We start from the raw sequence: 17,949 nt of genomic DNA, 5'->3' as shown, positions 1-17,949 counted from the left end.
TATTACGAGCAGGATAACCAACTACAATCAGGAAAAAGAATTTTTCATCGGATGTTCTGGACGTTTGATCCATGTGTGTGCGTATTTCCCCACTGCAAGCCGTTTGTGCAAGTAGATAGACCTGGATATATGGAAAATATACACAGATCCTACTTCTTGCGGTTGCTTAAGACGACAACAAGAACGTGCTCCCTATAGCATTTGCCATCATCGATAAGGAAAACATAGAATCGTGGGAATTCTTCCTTACCAACCTACGGAGGTATGTTATTAGCAACGATAATATTTGCATCATCTCCGATAGAGGAAAATGATTAATTGCCGCCATTAGGCGTTCCAGTGTGCCATGGAGATCCGTTTACTGCATCCGACACATCACGGCTAACTTCCAGCGATATTATAAGAATGCAGACTGGAAGAGACAAGTTGTGAGAATGGGTAAAAGATTACCTTATCTTTTCAATATAAGTTTTAATGTTTTAGGGCAATGCTGTAACTTATCTTTTCTTAATACATATGCAGCGCACGATCTAAAGCCACACATTTTTCTCCAAAGAATAACTCGACTTGAGAGTGAATGAAGGGTCAGACGAACACATCTTTTCGACAGTGGTTGGGTACTACGGGACCGTAGCAATGGGCTTAAAGTTTTGACGAGGACTTTCGTTATGGTCAAATGACCACAAACTTGGTGGAGGGGATCAACGTTGTGTTATTAAAAATACGACATCTTATGATTTCATCTGTCTTCTCAACTATATTTTACAGGTTGGCTACCTTGATGCCAAGAATAGGTCAACAACAAGTCAAACAAATGGAGGTGGGACACGTGTTTGTAGAAGATGTCAGGAATGCAATTGCTGCAAACTGTCTGATGGCGAGGTCAATGGCTGTAGAAGTATATTCACGACGTAATGAAACGTTTCAAGTTATCGAGACTATCGGTCGTCGACCCGGTATACCACCTAGATCCTACGGAGTTGATCTTCGAAACAGACGATGTGATTGTAGGAGGTTTCAAACACTTCATTATCCATGTGCACATGTTGTGGCAGCTTGTGCTAAAGTTTCACTCAATGTAGAACAATTTATCGATGAAGTGTACACCCTCGAACGCACGTTGCGTGTATGGGAGAACGAGTTCCCCGTGCTTCTTGACCTATCTACTTGGGAGGTACCTCTAACGACCTTCGAGCTTGTCCCAGATAAAGGTTTACGTAGGAACCCGAAAAGTCGTCCGCAATCATCCAAAATCCATAACGAAATGGACATTAGGGAGAAATTCGACGGGAAGCTGTGTGGCGTATGCAGATTAACCGGTCATAATCAAAGTAAATGCCCACTCCGAAACTACCATGTTGGATAATCATCGCAATCGGGTAGAAATTGAGATGTAGTTCATTACATGTTAAAAGGATTAAGTCACAAATTTGTCAACAATTTGTTGCAGTTAATCTAATTTGACTTACATAGTTAGTATAAAGTTTATTTATTTAAATAATAAAAAACCATAAAATTGATAAATAAAATGACAAAAAAGTCATTACATAAATACAAAGTTAACTATTTAAATTGCAAAAAAATAAATAAATTGATAAATAAAATGCCAAAAAATTCATTACATAAATATGAAGTTATTTACATTACAAAACCCCCTAAAATTGATGGTTTGATGGTGTCGTTCTAGGAGTATATTTTTGTAGAGCTCGACGTTCACGTTGCGGGCGATTACGGTGATCAACATTCTCTTCATCCGTATGTGGGGCTGTACGAAACATAGATGAAAAATCATATGTCTCAAACGCCATCGATGAACTTGAGCCGGGAGGAGAGGAGTACGGCGATTGATATGGGCTGGGAGGAGTAGAGTACGGTGGTGGATACGAGCCAGAAAGAGTGAAGTATTGAGGTGGATATGAGCCAGGATGACTGGAATACTGATGTGGTAGTGGGCTGAAGATATCAAACTCTGAATGATATCCGTGGCCTGACGAGCCTAGGAAATAGTCATCTTCCCAAATCTGGATGATAAGAACTATCTCTAGAGTGTAGTTCCGGCTCTGGCTCTGGTGCATGATGCGAATCTGAAAAGGGTTGCCCAATTCGTGTCGTATGCGGAGGGACTACCATCGACTGCCCATCAAACAAAAATGATTTCTCTATCTCACATTACCACTGTATGTACTCTAACGAGGGCTAAGATCCAGAGCATGATCCATCTGAGGTACCCTCCCTAATCGGTTGTTCCACATTGTAATATATTCTTCATGAACTTCTCCCCCTCTCGCTCATCCCATGATATTCCCCAATTGTACTGGCAGTGTCGGGATATACTGTATGCAACCGAACTGCCAGAGTACTCGATCGTCATGATACCACTCCACTATATAAAAATTGATAACAAGTGCGTTAATGCACCATAAGTTTGAGCGGACGTGGGCAGATGAGGGAATAACCGCCATAATTTCTGAAACAGAATACGGCATCTAAACGAACTGCACAATTAATAACATTTTTATATTAATGTGAGTCGAGTGAGATAAAATAATAAAATTAAGTTTATATTGGAAAAACTTACCCCCTCTCCAGCATGATTCTCAATCATCAGACAGTATATTGGAACCGTGTATGACCTCCCGATACCCGAATTAGTGCTTCATCTACGAAAATAAATTGTTAGAACAATATAATCCGAAAAAGAGTCAACTAATTCTTATAACGAGTAAAAATTCATCACCTATTAACAAGTGGAAATATATATGATTGATGACTAATGGATGCCAAGAATGGCATCCGGTAAAGTGCCCACAACTGCAGTAATATGAGGCATCCGTTTATGTTCATCGTAGAAGGATTTGTCGTCTGACAAAGTTCGCAATACAGCATGGCTAACACTGCGAACCCCCAACTGTATGAACGGGTGTTATGCAAATTGGATAATAAGGGTACGTACATCAAGTGGACCATACTGCCGTTTGCATCTGCCATGAGTACACCCCCTGTAAGGTGCATAATGTAAGCTCGAACGGCCTGCATCACCTCTCATTCATTGAAAGTACTCAGCAAATGCTCAAAATTGGCCTGTAGCCATGAAAACCTCAAATTGGTAAATTTTCCCTCACTTGGCGAGCGTCCAAGTAATTCATAGAGATCAAACTTATGCCCGTGACCACATTCCCGTCGATGGGAAGCCCGGGCTGTAGTGCAACATCCTCTAGAGTGATGGTACACTCCCCGCACGGCAAATGAAATGTGTGGGTCTCCGGACGCCATCGCTCGACTAAAGCGGAAATCAAGTCGTATCGCAGATCAAAAGTCCGGATAACGCCGCTGATCCGAACCCGGCTAATTCCAAGTATGGTATTAGGCGTTTATCTGGTAGAAACCCTACACTATTAACACGGCCCCTCAATACGCGGTATTGGCCTTGGCATTATTAAATTAGCAAAATAGTTAATACAATATAATTTAATTCTGCAAATAACATGAGTATCAAATAAAAAATTTATTACCATATCATTAATAGTACTTGATATGTGATTATTATTATTAATCAAAGAACCTATTTGCTACAAATATGTAATTAAAAAATGAATTCATTTAATTTGTTTCAAAAATATAATAAATTATTTCAAATTTCAAAAACAAAACACGGTAAATATCTAATAATTTCCCATAATTTACCTACAATAAAAAATTATGTTAGATTACAATAATAATATAATTAAAATTAATATAAACTATGTAATCATAAAACATACAAATTAAAAAATAAAAATAGAAATAGAAACATACGATTAGTTTCTTTCAAACAAACAACCTATAAAAATAACAACAAATTTAATCAATATTTTAATAAATCAAAAAAATTGTCAAATAAATGAAAAATCAAATAAAATTACACTGCATAACAAATACTTTATAACTTTTTCAAATATTGTATTGAAAAATCAAACACATGAAAATTAATTATATATACTAGTGATTTGAATTAAGATTTTATAACTTTTTCTAATACCAGTAATTCTCAAATCCTTAAATCAAATGATAATTTTATAAATTTAGAGGTTTTTAATTAGACGACATATAAATGAAGTATTTGTTATGCTCCTATAATTGGTGAATACAATATTAATATTCTAGATTTTGTAGCACGTGAAAGTTACCAATCATATTGTTTCTTTTATGGTCCAATCATATTGTATGTATATGCTAAAGTTTTAAAAAAAATGGGTTTGTATAATTTTTAACTTGATTTTCAAATAAATAAAAATAATAATCATTCTTTATGGGCTCGATCCCTATAAATGAAGCTCAGTAAGCAAAAAAGAAAGATCGGTGTCTGTTTAATGCAAGCCTGTGAGAGAGAGAGGGACTATGATAATTGGTCTATCTTTTTTATATGTAATTTTTTAGTAAATTCTTAAACCATTCTACGAAAATCAATGGAGGATGTGAACGAAATGGTAGATAGCAGTGGTGGGTGTCTTTGGTCTCCACCCCATAAATTGATATTACCTATAATATCTGAAACCATCATACAGAGGCAATGCCATGATTTAACATCAATATATATATATATATATATATATATATATATATATATATATATATATATTCATAACTAAATGCAATTATTTGTTTAATTTGTTTAAATATGTGAGTCGATATTATGCTTCTTCAATAATCGACTTAGTTACATTTAATATGATATCATAATGAGTATTTTTAAATAATATTTGCAAGATAGAGTAAGCAAGCATCCACATTTGCTTAGGCTAAATATGAATTTTCATTGTTTGGCCTAAAATCAAATAATAACATACCAATACTTAACAATAACTTAAAAATTTAAATGATCTTAAACATCATTTGTCCAAATTCATTTTCAAAATGAAATGATTTTTAAATTCTTTATAAACTTATATGTTAAACTCACCAAATACTAAACTAAACACAACAATTTATAACTTAATCCTAAATTACTAATAAATTAATTTTAAAATAATTACAAATACAAAAAATTTAACATAATCCTAAATTACTAACAAATTAATTTTAAAATAATTATAAAAACAAAAAATTTACATTCATACAAAATATTAATCCAAAACTATAAACACTAAACATAAATATTTTATAATTAATAATTAATAGCAAAAAAATCACAATATCTTAATTAAACTCTTTAAATTATAAACAAAATTATTTACCAAAAATACATTACCTTTTTTTTTTTTCTTTCTTCTTCTTCTTCTTCTTTTCCTTTCTCTCTTTTCTTTCTCTCTTCTGGTGTGTGGATGGGGTTTGGGGGACTATATTTATAAGGTCCCCTATTTGCAACTTTTTCCCATTGAAGGGACTAGAGGCAATGACATGGAAAACAACAATTCTTGGCGAGATGAAGCCGGGAGGGGGCATGTATGCAGAGGCTGCAGGAGGCTTGTCTTGGCGTAAGGGCGGCAAGGCATGGCATGCAGCAATGGAGGGGATGCGTGCAGCCCATTAGCGCCTAGCTGCCAGGCGCGATTAATCGCGCCTATCCGACAGGCGCAACCCGTTTTTACCTGTATTTTGACCCGTTAAACCGTATTTTTACCTATATATATTTAAATATTCTTAATAAAAAAAATAATATTTTATTTAAAAAATAAAAAAATAATGTAAAATAATGAATCGCGCCGTTAGACGCGAATGAAAAAAATACCCCATTTTGGTATATAATCGGGCTGACAATCTATTTTGATAAATAATTTTTTTTTAAATTTATTTCAGTAAAAAAGCCCAAGAATACTATTACAATTCTATTCCATTCCATTCAACCAAACAGTTGAATTACTGATTACAGCTCTATTCCATTATAGCCCTATTCAATTACAACCCTATTCAATTACAGCCTTATTCTATTACAGTGAACCAAACATATGTAAGTTTTTTACATTGAGAATTCGTAGTCTTTTCCAAGATTTTTTTTTTATCTTTCCTCCCATTTTTTATAACTTCAGCAAATATATCATCATTTTTTCTCTCTTCTCTGCCTGTTCTTGTGTTTAACTAGTGAAAATTAAGCCTTTAGCTATTGGTGGTGGTAAGGTGGTCGGTGGTGTTATATTAACAGGTAGGCTTATTGAAAAGAATGGGGCCATGGTCCTAGTTTGTCGTCAGTGTCGTTAGGTTCCCTTTTCTTAAAAAGAATTCAAATGTTGATTATGTCACCATTGAAATCTTCATGGTGCAAATAAACCAAAAAAGTGTTTTGGACTAATTATAAAGATGTCTCACGCTTTAGTCAAAAGCCTAAAAATTCCACGTCAACAATCCATTAGTGGATTAAAGAAATTTTTAATGGCAGTGATCAATTAGAGCAATTATCTTAATTAAAGCGACTAAATTGACAAAAAAGATTAGAGTGACCAAAATAGGAATGACGTTATTTTAATGTGACTTGTGGTGTAGTTTGCCATAATTCCTTTTAGCTAAGTTTTAAATACTTTTCCTCTAGTGAACCCTAATAAAATACACTTGGATGCTTGAGATTCCAACTAAACATCATTCACTGATTTGTACTAAAAGTGCAACCAACCGACATACCAAACACTTAGGGCCCTTACTATGCACTTGCATGCTATGCCATAAGACTTTCTAAATTAAAATTCAATAGTGATTACATTTTTACTATTTAGTCCATATTTATGGTTTTATTACTTTAAGGCCCTTGGTTGATTTGCTATATAAGTCCTCTTGTATTTTCTAAATTAAAATTCAATAGTGATTACACTTTTACAACTTAGTTATTGTACTATATTTAACAACTTTCTCGATTTAATTTCTCTGAAATTGAATATTATAATCTTATACCAAATACGTCAACTCTTCGATTGATAAAGTCACCAACTTTATTTACGGAATTCAAGTTTGAAACCGCATATTCCAATACTGGCTAAAAATCATGTCATTACAATTCACTTGCGATGTTCATAATGTGACTTACCTCAATCATGAGTAAGTGACATGCTATGTAGGGGTGAGTATCCGATCGAGTCAAGTTGAATCAACTCAAAAAATTTCGAGTTAATCGAGTTGACGAATCCTATTTTAGCAACCGGACTCAATTTGAATTTTTTCGAATAGGATCGAATCGAGTCAAAAAATTTCGAGTCAAGTTGATTTGAGTTAACGAATCTTATTATTTATACTCAATGTTGCGTTTATATGAACCAATTATTTAACTAGTAAACGAAGTATAAAATTATTTAACTATATAAACAATATAATAGTTTTGCTTTTTAACATAATGAGTAAATATTTATCAAAATAACGTAGTTTTTCCTTTTAACTTAATGGTTTTGACTTTTAACTTTAGAAAAGGTAAACATTTATCAAAATGACGTAGTTTTGCCTTTTCTTATTTGGATTTTCGGATAACTCAAATTGTATAATTCATATTCGAATTAAACCGAAAAACTTAATTTTTTATTCAAGTTGATCCAAGTAACTTAATTAACTCAAATAACTCGAACTATTTAATTTAAAATTTGAAAATTTTATCAAGTTTTTCAAGTTGAATCGGATTTTGCTCACCCCTAATGCTATTTGTGTCTGACTCGTATACTTTGATGTTTTGGTAGCTTGTGTTCAATTGATAATGGAGTCAAAAGTTGGTACATCGGATATGTGACTTCTGCACGACATAACTTCATTTACCATAGTGAAACCCATAACCTAATAAAAGGTAAATGATATTCTCTCATCGACATTACATGATAGATGGAAAATAATGTGGCCACAGTTCATCTTTCTTTAGATAAATGACTTAATTACTACTTTTTTTTTAAATCAATAGACCGGGTATATTATTAGAAAAGAAGAGAAAAAATAACAAAAAGACCCAATAAAGACCCATGGCCCAGTATTATTACATCATACCTAAATTCAAATTTGACCACATTAACTTTTATATTAATGGGGCCCTCTTAAAAAACTGTAAAATAAACATAACTTAAAGGAAACAAAAAGCATTAAATGATTCTGACGGAAAACAGGAAACTAAATATCTACCCAGTCCATTCAAACGGCTGGCTTCCATTATTATTCATTGATTTGTCATTTCAAAGCACCCATCTGTTCTGACGATAACTATTATTAAGAATAAAGCTTTTATTTGCTATCACTTTTGAAATCAGATTCCTCATCTCCTTCTTCAATCTGGTCTTCTTGACCATCTTCCCTCCGAGTCAAAAGGATGCAGATTCAACTCCTTTCCCACCAGGTAAGAGATCTCTCCTCTATCTAGAGTATTCTTTGCGAATCTGTGTGCTTGCGAGTTCCCTGATCTATGAATATGCTGAAAGACAATCTCTTGAAAATAAACTTTCTTGTTCCGAATGTTTTTTATGATCGCTCCGATCTCTGATTTATCTGTTGAAGACGTTTGACATTTTTTAATTATTGTTTTAGAATCCCCTATGATTTTAACCGATTATATACCCATTGATATCCCTAACTTTATGCATTCCAAATATGCAGACGCTTCTACTACGAACGGGGAAGAAACATTGTTGTGAAAGGTCGATTTTAAGACCAGAAGCTCGCTTGTCAGGCCCCAAACCACCAGGCCTGTTGCTGATTTGAAGTTCCGAATGTTGAACGCCGCATCGAACTAGATTGTTATTCTCGGTATGTCCTCTTGACCTCTGTGATTCTTGTTTGTGTTAAAAGGATTCAGAGTTTCTCTTATCCCTTCATTTTCTACCATATACCCCTGTATTCGATGAGCAAGTTCTTTACTTGTCGTTTCCTTCCTCTCATGAATGAGTTGATTTCTGGAAAACCAGATTAGCCATAAAGCAATACAGAAAAGGCGAAATTGTTTCGCAGTTCCTCTCTTGAAAACCCACGTAAGCCACTCCCATATAGTTTGATTCATATTGTTCATGACCCAAGATAGATGTAAAAAATGCCACACTTCTGTTGTTACAGGGCATTGACAGAAAATATAAGGACTATTTTTAACCCAAGAACGACAACGGGGACATCTGTCACTTGCAGAAACTCTTCTGTATCTGAGATTAGCTAGATGAGGGATGAAATCCCAAGAGATTCGCCAAATAATTATAGTGATTTTTGAAGGAAGCTGTAAACCCCATAATTTTTTGTAGAAATCTGTAGTTTCTGTTTGTATTAAGAAATTACTAAATCTGGATTAGCCCCATGTAATAGTTTATAGGCGCTGCGAACTGAAAATTCCCCGGACAGTTCTCCTTTCCAGACTTGAATATCTTCATGGCCTGTCTCTGCAAGTGGGATCTGTAAAATTTTCTTTGCAATTTCTGCTGAAAAGGTATTGTAAATCAAATCCGTATTCCACTTTTTGTTCGAAATGTTAATGAGATCCGAAACTGATTGTAACTCCTCATTTTTTGGTCTGTTGTTTCCTTCAACTTTGTCAATCTCCTGAGCCCAACTATCATCCTAAATTGAAATGTTATCCCCTCTGTCCACTCTTCAGCACAGCCCTCTTTGGAGAAGTCCCTTTGCAACCCAAATACTCTTTTAGGTAAGTGAAGGTAAATTTCCCAACTCTGTATTTAGAAAATTTGATCGCGGATAGTATTTTTCTTTTAAGACTCTAGCCAACAATGAAGTTGGATAATTAATAAGACGCTAGCCTTGTTTGGCTAATAATGCAATATTGAATTAACCATAATTTCGAAAACCTAATCCACCATTTTCTTTCAAAAAACAAAGGTTTTTCCAAACGCACCAATGGATACCTTTTTTTTCCATGTCCCTTCTGCCACCAGAACCTCGCAACAGTACTTTCAAGTTCATCACATAAAGCTTTAGGTAATAAAAAACAAGCCATCGTATAAGTAGGTATAGCCTGAAGAATGGCCTTTATAAAAATTTCTTTTCCGCCCTAAGATAAGAACCTATTACTCCAATTATCAATTCGCTTTTTGAGCCGATCCTTTAGATTTTGAAAAGATTTTTTTTTCCTCCGACCCACCATACTCGACAACCCTAGGTATCATTCTGGTTCGTTCGAGCTGCGAACCCTCAGTAAATTGACAAATAATCTTCTATCTTCCTTCGTAGTATTCCTACTAAAAAATACTGTTGATTTGTCGAAGTTCATACATTGACCCGAACATGATCTATATTCGCGTAAGATGTCCTTGAATAAGTTTGCTCCCTCGGTTGTAGCCTCCCCAAATAAAATACAATCATCTATAAATAGAAGGTGGGAAATCAGTGGACCGCTTCTACTAACCTTAACACCTTTGAAAAACCTCTGATTTGTTGCAAGTTTTAATAAGCTCGAAAGACCTTCTCCACATAAAAGAAATAGGAACGGGCTTAGAGGATCGCCCTGTCTGAGACCTTTTGTGGTTAGAAACTTTTCTCCAATATGCCCATTAATGACCACTGAATAAGAAACAATAGTTACACATTTCATAAAAGCATCAACTTATTTTTTATCAAATCTCATTCGTATCATTTTCTCCATTATGAAATTCCATTCGACTCTATCATATGCTTTACTAATGTCGAGTTTAACTACCATATATCCTTTCTTCCCTAATCTCTTATGTTTTAGCATATGTAATATTTCATAGGCTAATAAGACATTGTCTGATATTAATCGTCCTGGCACAAAGGCACTTTGCGTACCATCAATACATCTCTCAATAACTCCTCTAAACTGATTTGCGATTACCTTAGCCAAAATTTTGTAAAGTACATTGCATAAACTAAATGGCCTAAACTGCGTCATATTAGAAAGATTGGAAACTTTCGGAATAAGCACTATATTAGTAGAATTAATTGAACTCACCTCAATGTCCCCATTCAAAAGTTGAAAACAAAAAGAGGTGACTTCCTTTCCAATAATGTGCCAGCATTTTTGATAAAAAAAGGCCTGGTAATCCATCTTCCCCTGGTGGCAAACACTGCTTCTTGAATCTCTTTTTTTGTGTATGGTGCTGTAAGTTATCGATTGTCTTCCTCATGCACACACCGATCAATTCCTGTCATCAAATGGTCATAGTTTCCCCTCCACTGTAGAAAACAAATTTAGAAAATAAGATCGTGCAGCCTCATCGATTCCCTAAAAGCCCTCTATTTCTCTCCCATCTTCATTTTGCAACCTATGAATAAAATTTATCCTTTGGCGCTGCGAAGCTTGATTGTGAAAAAATGCAGTACTTTTATCCCCAAATTTCAGCCAATTTAGTCTGGCCCTCTGCTCCCAATAACGTTCATCATTCTTAATCTCAAAATTTAAATGAATTTTCGTGTCAATCAATTCGACTAAATTTTCGTTATCGCTATCAACTTCAGCCAGCTCAGCTAAATTTTCTAGTAGAACTTATTTTTTTTTATCCTATTTGCTTGAATTTGCCTAGCTCACTATTTCAGCCTTTTTTTTAAATTCTCCAGCTTCTGTGACAAATCCCCTGAAGACTTCTCCCATAGAACCTTAACTTCAGTAAGGAAAGAATCCTCCAAAGCCCACCAAGCTTTAAATTTGAAAGTACAATTACTCAACTGTTCTTTGTTCATTCTTGTATTAATTAAGAGAGGCCAGTGGTCTAAAAAAGAGTGTACCAGGTGTTGAACTTTCACCGTTGGGAACAAAGTAATCCATGCTACGTTAGTAGCACCTCTATCCAATCGTTCTTGTATATTTGTCTTCGGTAAATTACCTCTCTCCCAAGTGAACCAATTTCCAGAAAACCAATTTCTAGAAAAACCCACGTCATTCAGTTGACATTCCTCCAAAGTTTTTCGAAACAATTCCATCATTCTTTCATCTCTAGGCATCCCTCTTTTTTTCTCAAATCCATACATAATTTCATTAAAGTCTTCGCAAACCAACCAAGGGATATCCACGTCAGAAATCAAACTTTTCAAAACAACCCATGAATCGATCCTAGCTTGTGCGTATGGGGATCTATAAAATCTTGTAAATCTCCAATTGGTTCCTGATTCTTTGTCTTCAATCACCACATCAATATGTCTTTTAGAAAAATTTTGGAGTGTAATATTAACATCATTCCTCCAAGCTAAACACAACCCGCCTCTGTACCATCTGAATCAACTTCAATACCATTCACAAAACCACAACTTCTATGTACGCGTTCCATCTGTCTTTTACAAAGCTTTGTCTCCATAAAGAAGACAATTTAGGGATGATGTGACTTCAGAAAATGCTGAAGTCTACAAATCATTTGTGGGCTTTCCAAACCATGAATATTCCAGCTTATGATTTTCATTGGGCCTGGTGGGCTTACCTTGTGGCAGCCGCCGATGATACAAGATTAAAATCAACCATTCTTCTACTCCTTGCCATTGCATTATCACTTTCCTTCTTTCTTGTCGAATCTTCCATCTCCCCCTAATTACGCTTTTTCCCCTCCTCATTTATTAAAATATCATCTTCTAAACCATGCCTCATGGCAGTTTGCATCTGATCCAGCCAATTTTTCTCCCTCCTTTCATCAAGAGATGACGTTCCCCCTTCTACGTTAAATCCCAAAGGTGGATCAATAAATTGCCTACTTCTTTTTTTATTTGTCCCCTCTCATGATCTACATCCCAAAATCCTATTATCCTGTCAGCTGGCTTCCCTTTTTCCTGAACCTTTTTCTTGTAGCCATATGTTATTCATTGATGTAGCTCTTCGAGATTGTGCTCTTAATGATAAATCCCACCCCATTTTAGTAATTTCCACCCCTAGCATCATTTTTGCCTCGCAAAAAGAGTCGCTATGCCCCAAGCGTCCACAATAGAAACAGAACAGTGATAAAAGTTCATACTTAAATTTGACATACGAACATCTCCCATAACACATAACCTGTTTCTTTCTTTTCAAAAGGCACCGAATATCAATCTGTACTCTTATTCCCATGTAATTGTGATTTTCTTTCCCCAAATTTGATCCAACATATTATAAAAAAACCCTATAAAATTTCCTAGTTGTGTTGCTACATTTTCAGAAAACAACCCAGTTGGAACATCGTGAATTTGTACCCAGAAAGGAGTAAGAATTAATGCTACTCTTAATGGATCATCTGTAACACCCCGTACCTGAGACCGTTGCCGGAGTCGGACACGAGGTGTTAACGGACTTAATTCACTTATTTGCCCATCCATTTTAAAATTTCGGACAAGTGGCTAATCTGCGTCCTTGTCACCTTAAAAATCATATCTCAAGTTCCAAAACTCGAAAACCGGTTCCGTAAATTTTTCCTGAAACTAGACTCATATTTCCGTCTACAATTTTTTTCTAGAATTTTTGGTCAAGCCAATTAGTACAGTTTATTAGTTAAAGTCTCCCTGTTACATGTGGTTCACTACTCGACCTTCATGTATTACGACTTAGATATCTTCCTGTACAGGGCTTCAATACTTATGTCGTTTGTTTCTAAAGAAACTAGACTCAAAAAGGAATCTGTTGATATAGGGCATGACTTCTAATTATCTCTGGTTAATTTATAGTGAATTTCCAAAGTCAGAAAAGGGGATCCAGAAATCGCTCTGGCCCTGTTTCACGAAAACTTAAACATCCCTTAAAATACGGCTCATATGATCGTTTCGTTTCTTCCATATGAAAATAGACTCATCAAGGTTCGATTACATAAGTTATTAGCTATTTAATTCCATTCCTACTATTTTTAGTGATTTTTCAAATTCACATCACTGCTGCTTTGTCAAGATCTGCTTTTAAGGTAGACTATACCTATTTCATGATTTTCCATGGATCAACTAGAGTTTTGTCATACATAGCACCAAAATGATCGTGATTAACCATTCCAATGGCTAATCGTTACCAACATTTCCATACCACTCAATGAACAACATACAAAATGATTATAACGCTATGGTCAAAATATATATAAGCCATTTTCGCATGGCTATCCAAATATATACATTACCGAAGGTACTTGACTAACAACAAAAGGGCAGTCCTGTACATGCCATTTTCAGAGTTCAACTAAAAGAGTACCAAAAGGGCTTTTATAGTGTGGATGACTTCGACTTTGACACTCCCGAGTCCAATAGCTGACGAACCAAAATCTATAAAACAGAGAATCAAAGAAACGGAATAAGCATTTAATGCTTAGTAAGTTTTGAGTAATGAAATCATGCACAACTGAAGTATAGCATTCATATGACTAAACGAATAGTTTCATAAACACATATTCTTAAAATCATACCTACTTTACATTTCCAACCCTTATATTCATACATAAGGTATTAACTTGACTAAAGGCCGGAAGCTTGTTAATCGATTGAGCGAATACTATTTAAAATGAATCAATTATTCCAATGCATATACAAGACATACCTCATCATTGGGATTTTACGAGCGTATTAATTGAAATTTTTACAGCAAGATTGCTCATTCCCAAACCAAGTACCTTCGGGATTTATCCGGATATAGCTACTCGCTCAAATGCCTTTGGGACTTAGCCCGGTTATAGTAACTCGCACAAATGCCTTCGGGACCTAGCCCGGATATAGTAACTCACACAAATGCCTTCGGGACTTATCCCGGATATAGTAACTCGTACAAATGCCTTCGGGACTTAGCCCGGAATTAGTCACTAGCACAAATGCCTTCGGGACTTAGCCCGATTATCATCCGGATATTCATGCACATATCAATAAATCATGACGCATCTATATTTCATTTTCATAACTAGAATTCAAACACAAGTCACTTATCAAGCATTACCATTTTCGGCTACCCGTCACAAGTATAAACTAGTCACCTCAATATATAATTCAAGTTGAATCATTATATCTCCGTTTATTTGTTATGCTATATGTCATGACTTAATCAAATCATAAACTAAGTTCCATTACTCGAAAACTTACCTCGGATGCTGTCGAACGACTTCAACGGCTATTCAATTACTTTTTCCTTCCCTTTATCGGATTTAGTTCCCCTTTGCTCTTGAGCTTAATTTAACAAATAAATTGATTTAATCATCTTGAACATCGAGAGAAATTCAAGGTACTTAGTCCATATATATATTGGACATTAGAGTCATATGCATGAAATCATGAATCAAATTCAACATATTAGCTAATATTCTCCTTTAGCCGATTATCTAAGTCAAGATAGAATCATCAATATGCTTACCTATAGCCGAATACATGCAACACCAATCTATGTATGCATTCATGTGGTCGAGTATACATATTCCAATATGATATCATTTCCATTTCGTTTAACACTTAACATTTACCACATATCAATTAACCCATTTCTTTACTCATGTGGCCGATTATACTTGGTCATGCATACACATGATTAAGTTATTTAACACCTAACTCATATAGTCATAGTGTACAAAATCTTAAGGTCCACATATGAATACCCCCAAGTTCCCATGACTTAACCCCTAACCACATTTTTGCCGAGAATTCCTTGAATTTCTAATAGCATACACACATATAATCAATTAACTTAAGCTACCTTTAAACTTTTACTTATCACCTCATGCCAAACCATCAAATGAACTAATTATAATTACATAGGTACTACCAAAGCGAAACCTATGCATACTATTATTCCTTATGCCCAAACCAAAGACCACATTCGCACTTTCATCCACCATTCTACCAAGCATGTAATATTCAAACACATTAAACCCACATTCGCCCTAGCTCATAACAAGGTAGCCGATTCTTTTCCTTAGTATCTAATGCTCATCTATGATTCTTTTTATAGTTCAAACACTCATCTATCATCATTCACCTAACTTTAACATGAAACAACAAAACTCACCATTTCTCATCCAAATAACATGAACAACAACCATTTCTTGAACATTTTCTCATGACCGATTGCTCATGTTACCAATAAGATTCAAAATTTGAACATGGGCTAACTAAGGGACTTAGTAACTAGCTTAATACATTCAACAATTCCAAAAGCTACCATGAATTACATACCTTATTCAAGACTAGAAGGAGTGGCGAATATTTTACTTCCCTTCCCCTTCTTCTTAGCATTTTCGCCAAGGATGTTAAAAGATGAACATTTTTTTCTTTGTTTTCTTCCTTCAATTCACGTCAATGGAGGAGCAACCTAGCTAATTTTTTTGTTTCTCCTCCTACTAACCACTATTATTTTATTACCCATGTTCTTTATTTTATTATTCCTAACATAAAACACTAACATAAAATGTTTATAATACATTTTAACCCATAGCATGGCCGGCCACCATCCTAAGTTTTGGGTAATTTGACATGCAAGGGCAAACATTTTCTAACATGCATCAATAGGCCACTTTAACATTTGCCTAGCACATTTCTAAATTTTCTCACACAAGTCCTATTTAGCAAAATTCACTTACAATTAACAAAATTCAAACATGAAATTTTCACACATGCTTATATACATATAATAAGCATCAAATATAACGGTTAATTATTTTTATGACTCGGTTTTGTGGTCCCGAAACCACTTTCCGACTAGGGTCAATTATTGGCTGTCACATCATCCTCCCTTTTTAATCTGTAAAGCACCAATAAATGATTATTAAAAGTCCATGGTGAACCTTTCAAAACCCTTTCCATGTCCATATTATGAAAGAACTAAAAAAGATACCTTTTTTCTCCCAGATCTCGAATTTGAACCCACGAACAGGATGCCACAGGTTTGTCATAGTACTTTTCATGGCTGGAAAGTGGATTATACTGGCTGTTAGGAAGTAACCTACTAGTTGGAACTCCCCCACTTCTCTTTCTGTGCTCGGTTCTACCTGGATTTGCAAAATTTCTTCTTCATTAAGTGTCAATTAGGCTAATTTGGCTTCCATGATTGCAGGTTTGATGGCCAGAAAATGATACCAGTTCTCTCCAAATCGTAGGAGTAAAAGAGGTTAAGGCGCCGAATGCAAATTGATAAACAAAAAGGAACAAAAACTAGAAAAAACAAGAAGACCTAATAACTCATACCAGAGGCGGCAGGCAATATCATGCTAAGGTAGCAGACTTTACTTAATTACTACTTTTTAGTAATTGAATTTTCATAAAGGAAGATACAATGGTTACTGTAAAATAAAATATGATTATATTGGGAGAACAACTTTATCCTAAAGAGATAAAAGAAGATATATTTAGAGAACATATATGACAATGTCATTGAACAAGCACTTAGAAAGTAGCTTTTGTAATGATATATAATGGGCAAAGCTTAGTCATGATACTTTAGTGGAATGACTTCATTATTAAATAATGTTGTAATTAATAGATGAAAAGTCGAAATTTAATTACAAATCATTTGAGTCCTAACTATATATGTTTAATCGGCCCTTCAGTTAGCTCGGTATAACCTTGATAGTTTGCATTAATTGATGAAATGGAAAAGTGAGATGACGAGCTAGAGAAATAAATCGCATGTATCACTATCCGCAGTGAATGTGTTTTCTCGCTATGAACAAGAGATGGCTTGAAAATTAATTTATATATTCAAATTATTATTTAATTAATTTGAAATTAAATAATTGAAGTTCAAGTGGAAATTAAATTAATTAAGTCACCATAGTTTCTCAATAATAAATTAATTAAATTAATTTTTCATAGATTTTAGTATGGTAAAATTGACATGACTTTAATGGAATTAGAATTGAGTTGAGAAAATAATTTAATTAACATAATAAATTATTTTAATTAATCAAATGTATAAATAATATTTTGGGCATAGGAAAAATATTTGTTAGGCTAAGAAAATTATATGAATTTAAAAGACCAAATAATATATATAATTAACCTGATAAATGACGAGGCCCGAATTAGGCCCAATTTAATAAGTAGGGGCAGAAAACTCTAGTCTTAGAAATGGTTGTCCCCACCCTTATCATACACACTACTTATGGGAGTCTTTTTCCTATTAAAATATTATCATTCAATTTCATCTTGTTTTATTGG

Source organism: Gossypium arboreum, chromosome 12, assembly GCF_025698485.1.
Source record: "Gossypium arboreum isolate Shixiya-1 chromosome 12, ASM2569848v2, whole genome shotgun sequence".
Lineage (NCBI taxonomy): Eukaryota > Viridiplantae > Streptophyta > Magnoliopsida > Malvales > Malvaceae > Gossypium > Gossypium arboreum.
Note: the sequence above shows the minus strand (reverse complement) of the source record.